Source organism: Castor canadensis, chromosome 12, assembly GCF_047511655.1.
Source record: "Castor canadensis chromosome 12, mCasCan1.hap1v2, whole genome shotgun sequence".
Taxonomy (NCBI): Eukaryota; Metazoa; Chordata; class Mammalia; order Rodentia; family Castoridae; genus Castor; species Castor canadensis.
The window spans coordinates 122,175,841-122,185,179 of NC_133397.1; the positions used below are offsets into that span (position 1 = coordinate 122,175,841).

At 42.7% G+C, this 9,339-nt stretch overlaps 1 non-coding gene across 1 annotated transcript; it reads left to right on the plus strand.

Moving 5' to 3' along the window:
- Positions 1-1,680: 1,680 nt before the first annotated feature.
- LOC141415227 (U6 spliceosomal RNA) lies at positions 1,681-1,782 on the plus strand. Its single transcript, XR_012440231.1, has one exon. It is a non-coding gene; the product is annotated as a U6 spliceosomal RNA (small nuclear RNA).
- Positions 1,783-9,339: the final 7,557 nt, after the last annotated feature.

Genomic DNA, 9,339 nt, shown 5'->3' on the forward strand with positions numbered 1-9,339 from the left:
ACAGGAGGGGAGGTGAAGATAGGGGAAAGAGTGGATGAGAAGGGGCAGAAAGAGTAGTTGGGAGGGAGAACAATAGATGGTATACAGGAGAAGGAGGTAGAGTGAGGAAGATGAGAATAAGGATAAGAGAATGGTGATGATGGAATTAATAATACAGGAATAAAGAAAGAAAAAGAAACACAATAAAAAAACACCAGGTTCGGGAACCACAGAAAGTTCATTCTGTTAATAGAAGTTCTGGAGTTATTCCATAGGTGTCCAATCCTGGAATTTGTATTCAAGCAGACACTCTGATGTGGTCTTACCAGATGACTGGCTTTGAGTGGTATTTGGACCTTCTGTCCACAAGATTAGTTGGAGCTGTGAGGTGAGGTAAGACTGCCAACTCATGTAGGATGGTCAGAGCTGTTGTTTTCAGCAGGTGGCAGCTGTGTTGTCCTCCAGCTGCAGCTCTGTTTGGCCAGCTCCTCCTGCAGCAAGGTGGGACAATTCAGTTTTGAATGCTTCCTTCTGTCCCAGAGATCAGCTCTAGGATCTACCCCCTGCCCTGCTTTGGGAGGTTGGCCTGTCATCCCACCTCCACGCTCAGTCTTTGTGCTTCTGATCTCTGATGAGTGCTGGCAGCTCCTCTGAGGAGCTAGTTTGAGGGGTTAGTTTGTCACTCCACTCCCTCTGTCAAACTTTATGCCTCTCCCAATCTCTGCTGGATGCTGGTGGCTCCAATGGGCAGTTGACTTGTGAGCCTACCCCTGCTCTCAGCTTTTGCTGCTTTATGGTGTATCACTGAGAGTTCAGTGCTGAGAGCTGGGCTCCTTGCCCCACCCCTAAGAGTTCAGCATTGAGAGATGGGTTCCTTGTCTCCAGGGCAGGTTCAGCATTCCACCCCAACCTCCAGTGTCTGTGTTAGATCACAGTTCGCTGTTAATGGTTTTCAGTTTTGCTGGGAGGGAAGGGTGGAGTTCAGTCTGCCCAGGGGCTGTGCTGATTGAATATCACTTTATACACACAGGGATCATTAGGATTCCTCATTCAGGAAAGTTCTTGCTCACTTTTTTATTGGATTGGAAATCTTGTTTGTTTACTAATTCATAAGAATTCTTGGTATAGTCTGAGTACATTGGTTAGAATTGAAAGTTTAGTCTTGCTTTCTGTGGTTGCCTTGTCACTACCTCAAAGATGTATAGCAATAAGCAGAACTTTTTTTGTGGTACTGTGGTTTGAACTCAGAGTTTCACACTTGTGAGCCAAACACTCTATACTTGAGTCACTCTGCCAGCCCTTTCCATGTTGGATATTTTTGAGATAAGGTCTCAGTTTTGTTGCCAAGGCTGGTCTCAAATCATCATCCTCCTGATCTCTGACTCCCAAGAAGCTAGGATTACAGGCCTGAACCACCAAAGCCCATTAGAACTTCTTAATTTTAATGAAATCTATTTCTTCAATTGTTTCCTCTTATTTACTACTTTTTGTGCCATGTTTAGGAGATCACTTCCTACCCAAGGTCAACCATAAAGATATTTTCCTTATTCTATACAAGTTTTATTGTTTTGTTTTATATATGTAAGTCTATAAGCCACCTGGAGGTGATTTTTGTATTAGATGTGATCCAAGGACCAATTTGATTTTCTACCATAAATATACCTAACTATCCCAGCACCACTTATTAAAAACAGAGGCCTTGTGCTCACTTCGGCAGCACATACACTAAAATTGGAACAAAACAGAGATTACCATGGCCCTGCACAAAATGACAGGTAAATTAGTGAAGCATTATTAAAAAAAAAAAAAGAAGAAAAGAAAACTGTGGCCTTCCCCTAAGTCCTCAGAAGTGTCACTTTGTCAGAAACCAAGTGTCAATCCTTGCTGAGTTCTCTTTCTCAACACTGTTTTTTAACTTAATGAATAATTAACTTAATGACAGAATTTTTACAAGTATCTATTAAAATTAAGTATGCTATTTGATAGAACAACAATGTCACCATTTTGTTAATCAGCCAAAATGGTAGCCCCACCCTTAAACAAATTCCCATGCTCTAAGACAGTCCTCACCCCTACCAGAGACTACTGTGCATGTGTTAACTTCCTTACCTTCCTCCTTCCGTAAAAGCCACACCTCGCCCAGACTTGGGGCCGTGCCATCTTTTCCCCATCCAGCTTGGCAGTTTGGGTCTGCCATTAAACTTTGCTCTATGGATGTGAGACTTTTCTCGTGAGCTTTCTTTGAAAATGGTGTTTTTCCTAACATTTGGTGCTGAAACCCGGATCAGGTTGAGTTCCCGGCACTGACCTTGCTCTCCCAGCTTTCCTCTGAGATCTGAGCTGCTTTACCAGGACCCCTGATCCTAGAAAATGCCACTCTCTCAGTAGTTCACAGGGAAGTTCCTCTGCACCAGTGTGCCTCCAACTGCCATCCACCACCGGCCAATCTTCCCTCAAGGTCCTCTATCCCTCGGTGAGTCCTCCTCACATGCTGAGCTGTGATCTCTCTCTCTCTCATTTCCTCAAAAACCCTAGCCCTAGGTCGCAGCTTGCCCTCTCTCTGGGAACTGGGCTCCCCACTTGGGACTGTGGATGCCCCCGTGGTGAAGACATTCCCTCTGGGCATTGTGATCCACATTTCTCTCTCCTGAGGACCTGATATTTCAAGGATGCCTGCTATATCTCTCCTCAGGTCAGGCCTCACCATGGGAGTTGGACCATCCCAAATTCCTTCAGACTCCCCACTGGGATGTCTCCTAGCCAACCTTGGGCCCCTCTGCCTAATGCCTGATCTTAAGCCATGAAAGCTTATTTTTCTCTGTAATCAGGCCTGGTCCCAATACCCATTGGACAATGCTCCAAATGACCCCTTAATGGCACTTTCAATCCCAATATTTTAAGGGATTTATACAATCTCTGTGAGCGTGCTGGTAAATGGAAGGAACTTTCCTACGGCCAATCCTTTCCCTATCTCTGCATCAAACCTTCCCTCTGTACTTCCTGTTCCCCTGTGCAGATTCTATCAGCCTGTAAACCAGTTTCTAAATCAACCAATTCCTCTCCCAAACCTCCTCCTTCCCCATGTAAACAGACTTCTTGCACTGCTTACCATGCCTAGCTCCTCCTATTTTCCTGAAAAACTCACAGAGTTAAGCAAGCCACTCCTTGCCAACTCTGAACTCAAGGCGATTCCAGCTCTGGAACAGCTCATGCTCCCTTTCTGTGGGCTGAGACCAAGCCCCGGATTTATTCAGGTATGCCTCATGCTACATTGGTGAAGTCCTGTTTTTATGTCATCTGATGACTACTTCTCTTCCCCCCCCCACTCCTGTCTAATGTCCCTTTTTCCTGAGACAGCAACTGGAGAGTGGAGGTTTCATTTTGCTGAAAGCAGGCCAGTACCAATCAATGGGAGCAACCTAGAGACACAGGTATTGGCTAATCCCGTAGACATGTGTCATGCCTCCAGGCTCTGCCTTCCCCTCCCTTACCTAAGATGTCAGCTCACCTTTTCTGCCTCCTCCATGGTCTCACCATGTGTCCTCTGTCTCTGTCTGCCTTCCCCTCCCTGGGCTTACTGGGACCCTGCCTCCCATGAAAAACCTGTAGCATGGTACCTTATGACTTAAGTTATTCCAACTAGCTTGCCAGGCTTCTCAGTCTAAAGTAACTTTAAGTCAGCTGCTTTACAAAAAGTGCTTACACAAGAGGGTGGAGCTAGTGGATCAGTAGAGCTGTCCTAAGGCATGGACTCTCATGAGCGTGAGTGGCCCCTGAAACAAGCTTTTCTCCTTGTGTCCCTGCCATGCTTCCATGCAGTTATGGGTCTCATAATAAGGATCATTCACATGAGAGTGGTTCCATAGGTTTATGAGGAAGGTGAAAATGGCCTGTCACCTGTTTATGTCGTAACCGTTACGAAGTCCAAGGGAAACACTTACTCATATTGTGTGATGCCGGTGCAAATAGCACATGGCACATTGAATTACACGTAGAATCCAATACTTGATAATTGGCATGACTATGCTACTGGTTTGTGTATTTATTATGCCGCACATTTTCTTGTTATTACAGATGTACTATTACTTCTAAAAAAACTTACTGTAAAGAAAAACAATACACAGTAACATGCTGCATCAAAAAAAAAAAACAAAACAAAAAGTGCTTACAAAAACCTGCAGCTGCCACGCTCATGCTGTAACTCCACCCCCACAAGGGGAGGAGGGAAAGCAAACTGGCGCATCTGTGCACAGGATGCCAGCTCCTGGAAACAGCAAAAACGCCTGCCAGAGCTAAGAAAATCCATAGAGAGGACCCAGCACATCCTGGGCTGCCAGCCACTCGTGGCAATGGCTGCAGGCCTCTGCCACTTCCCCAGAATAAACATGTGCAGAGTACACAGGAAGGGGGGAGGGGTGACAGGCTGCAGGATCAGGCCTAGGCAGTCAGGGTCATTTGTCCCAGGTGGGTGTGGAGGGAGTGGCACCTTGCACAAGTCCTGCTCCTAGCCCCACCTCACACCTCGGGGCATCAGAACCAGCCCTTGTAAGCCAATTGTTAGCTCAAGGTTATAGTCCCAGAAATAACAAAATAGACATTACTGTGGTCTCTAAATTTCTCATTTAGAATTTTCTATACCTTGGCCTCAGCATAAATTTTTCCCTCCAAATATTAACACTAGTTGTCCCGTATGGTACTGTTATTGGCCTGAAATGCCCTCTGAATGCCCTTCTCTAACTTTACAAATGATTTCTTTCTTTGTTAAAAAGGTAGCCTTTATTAAAGAGGCTGCCTGCTGTTAGCTAAAAGATGGGATCCTAGCATTATTGTTCTTTCTAGATGAACCTGCCCCATTCCAGTCTTCTGGCCTATCTATTAAAACGTTAAAATATATATATATTAAAAGTTTTGTACTGAGGCCTGGCCTCAGTATGCCTTGGGTGACCAAAAGAAGTAGCTTTCACAGGGTTCATTAAATTACAATACCATACTCCAACTAGACCTTTTCTATAAAAGGAAAATATATATATATATATATATATATATATATATATATATATATATTTGGGATAAAGACGTAGCTCAATGAAAAAAATGTCTGCCCAGCATGTACAAAGCCCTGGGTTCAATTCCCCAGCATTACTAAAAAAAAAAAAAAAAAAAAAAAAAAAGACCTGCTCTCCAGAGTGTCAGGTGTCAATGTAAAATAACAACTTTACTTTACAGCAACAACCTAAAAAAAGAAAATCCCCTTACCTTTCTATAACATCTTAAGGAGGCTATCAGAAAGCATACCATGATGGACCCAGAGTCACAGGTGAGAGAGGTTCTCCTCAAAGATAAATTTCTAACAGTCAGCCCCATATATTCATAAAAAACTCAGACTGTGGCTGAAGGGAAAATGTCACTGAACCAAGTAATACAGCTAGCCATGTCTGTATTTATAGCCATGTCTGTATGTCCAGGACCTTACTAGCAGGAGAGAAAAAGATAAGAGACACCATGGCCTCATTGCTGCTCTCAGAGAGGGCCCCACCCAACTGGGGCCTGCATCCTGAACTTGCTACCATGGTGGACAGGAGGGGCACTTCTGCAGAGAATGCTTAAGGGGGGACAGCCCGGGAGACAGCCCTGCCCCCAACTGGGACCCTGCCCTCTCTGCAAGGGTAACCACTGGAGGTCTAAGTGTCCCCATCTCCAGATGGGAAGCAAGGTGCCACCTCCTATGGATTGATGGGTCCCAGCCTCCTGTCCACACTCCACTTCTTGGCATCAATGTTGAGGAGCCAAAATGGCAGAAAAACAAAAGATCATTTTCCTCCTAGACAGTGGAGCCCATTTCTCTGTTTTATCTTTTTCTCCTGGTCCCTGGTCCAATGACAAAAGATATCAGGGCAAATCTGGCCAGCCCCTAGAGTGCAGGTTTACCCAGCTTCTGGCCTGCTCTTGGGGAGACCTCCTCTTCTGTCACTCTTTCCTCATAGTACCTAAAACTCCAGTGCCCCTGCTGGGACAGGATTTACTATCTCAATTAAATGTTCAAATTCTCCTCCCCTAGGCAGCTATCTCTGCTGCCCCCTCCTTCAGGAACAAATAGATTCCACAGTGTGGACTGATGAGATGAGTGTAGGGTGAGCCTGGGCAGCCCTCCCTATTCAAATAAAAATCAAAAATCCCTCACAGTTTCCACACCTAAAATAATATCCCCTCAAGCCTGAGGGACAATGAGCCCTTATGCCTATCATAAATTCCTTAAAACAAAAAGGGCTACTAATTAGTTGCTCCAGCCCCTATAATAAATTTAAAATTCTTATAAAAGCTAATTTTAAAATACAAGCTACAAAGTAAACAACTGGAAAGGATATAGATAGGTAGTGAATGTATTTAAAGGAAAAAGAAGTGTTTTTAGATGAGAAAGGATTTTGTAAGGAAAGGTTGTCCTAAAGATTGTTTCAAATAGGAGGGATAAAGACAAGCCATCAAAGGGTTTAGTACGTTATATGAAGGTCTAAGTAAGTTTTAAAAGTGTATAATAAAAAGCTTCAATGTGTGATAAAGTTAAAGTTGCTATAATCTAAGAGTTGCCTAAAAGATTTTTAGGGTCACGTCAAACTAAAATGAAATCCTCTATGTCTAGAAAGTAACAAGGTTATCTTAATATTGTTCTGCTCTGAGTAACATCTACAAAAAAAGTTACAGAGAAAGATTTTATCAAAGAAATTATTTGTTTTCTGCTGATCTTGTCAAGCTTTAAGTACCACTAAATCAGAGTTCATTTACATATTTGCTTATGTGTCTTAAATGACCACCTTGTAACAGTGTTATGTCATACTTTATCTAAATATGGTACAAACATTTAAAAAGCTAAGTGTCAATTTATATAAAATAATGAGCTAAAGTCTTTTATCCAAGAGTATTACATTTAAATCCTGACAGCTCCTGCCTCCCACAGGTCACCTACCTAGGTGTGGGCTTAAAGGGGCAAACTCACTCCCTGAGTCATAAATGCATCAGCCCAATCTTCCATTTCCCAACCCCCATACCATAAGACAGCTTACAGCTTTCCTGGCAGTTATAGGATTTTGCAGAATTTAGATCCCTAGGTATGCAGCCCCTGAGCAGACACCTTTTTATGCTCCTCATAATATTCCTATTTGGGTCTTACATAATGTATGGCCACCCACTTCTCTTAGAAAACTTGCTTCCAACAGACTCTGCTCCTCTGGCTGACTACCTGCCTTCTCAGGGAACTTCTCAGAGAACATGCAAACCAGATCCTGCCCCACCCTATAACAATTTCTGTTAAACCAGGGCATTTTGTTCTTCAAAAAGGATCTTCTACCCTCTCCATTGGGACTTCCATGGACCAGCCCTCACCTGGTCATTCTCACAACACCCACTGCTGTCAAGCTCAATGGGTTCCCCCAATGGCTGCACCTCTCAAGAAACAATTAGAAAAATGGAGAAAGGAATTGGAGGACTTTTGAAATTGTCTAGGGAACAGCATTTCACAGTGGTTCTCCTGGCCAATGCCCATCCTAATGCCTATGTTTCTTGCTCTCCTATTCTTAAGCTTCCTTCCTTGTATCATACTGCATGTCTGCTATTGCTAATCAAAAGTTTAACCAGTTATACCTCCAGGGATACCAACCTCTCCAAAACCATCCAGAGAACTGCTATGAGGGCCCCCACCAGGACACAGGAGCCTGAGGATTCTGCCCCATACAATGTCCCCTGCCAGCAGGAAGCAGCTAAAGAGACCGATGCTTCACCCCAATTCCTGATCCTCAGCCCCTACACTCATCATTATTAAAGAAAAAATGGGGGAATGATAGAACAATAATGTCACCATTTTGTGAATCAGCCAAAATGGCAGCCCCGCCCTTAAACAAATTCCCATGCTCTAAGACAGCCCCACCCCTACCAGAGACTACTGTGCATGTGTTAACTTCCTTACCCTCCCCCTTCTATAAAAGCCACTGCTCGCCCAGACTTGGGGCCGTGCCATCTTTTCCCCGGCCAGCCTGGCAGTTGGGCCTGCCATTAAACTTTGCTCTATGGACATGAGACTTTTCTCATGAGTTTTCTTTGTAAGCGGCGTTTTTGCTAACACTATTTCCCTATAAATCCAATGAATTTTATTAATTTTCTATATTAATATCATTCTCCTACAATACACTCAACTTGGTCATAAAATATCATCTTTTTCTTTACTGCTATATAAGATTTTCTAGTATTTTGTTTGAGATATTTTCACCTGTCTTTGTAGGAGATATTACCTACACTTTTATTTCCTCATCATGTCCTTCTTGAGATTTATTTTTTAAAGTCATGATAGCCTCTTAAAATGTACTGGGGACAGTAGACTTCAATTCTCTGAAAGTTTGTAGAAAATTGGAGTTATTCATATCTTAAAAGTCTGCTAGAACTCAGTAACTGGGCCATGTAGGTACTTCTTTCCTCTATGGAAAGTTTAAAAGTATCTTTTTAGTTTTGTCAGTTGTGATATAGCCTTCATATTCTCTATTCTTTATGTCCATTTCAGTACATTGCAAATTTCTAGAAATGTAGCCATTTCGTTTAATTTTCAGACTTTTGTCACAAAGGTGGTCATAATATCTCATTATCATCTTTTTTGATACTTCAAGATATGTGGTAATGTCCTACTTTAGATTTCCAAACACTGCTATTCACACTTTCTCTTATTTTCTTTTCTCAGTCTTGAGAGCAGGAGGAGCTGGACAAAAAAATGGAAAAGAACTTTTTTAATTTGATTTTTTAAAGTATGTAATAAATAACTATAGCATGTGGTGTTTAATGGGCTTGCTACACCTCCATTGTGTGCTCGAGCTTCTCTCATGGTCTCATTTATGTGTGAGAGATGTAAGTGTCACGTTCACACATGACTAAAGCTGAAAGGCAGTTAGCATTAGTCCCTTTCTCTTTTTTTCATTATCTGTTTCCAATCCTTTCTTTCATAACAGAACCAACCCTTGTCAGGAAAACTTGCAGGGCTCACTGACAATGCAACTGCATTTGAATAAGAAGATTTCTGCCCTTGACAGCTATCTGGCCCACCAGCTCATTGACCCATGCCCTGTGCCTGTGATAAGCATGAAGCCACAGGCTGCCAGTTACTGGAAAATCAGGCAACAATAGGTCAGTCTACATAATATGTATGGAAATAGATCATGAGAAGTCCCACTGTGGAGCACAAACTGAATACCACATTTGCTACAAAGATTTCATCATTGTGAAACGTACATGTACAACTATTTATTTTAGAATTTTTAATCTGTTCAATGTACAAAAACCCTATTGGCACCTATTAGTTAGGAGGAAACTGAGTGTTTAATGAAA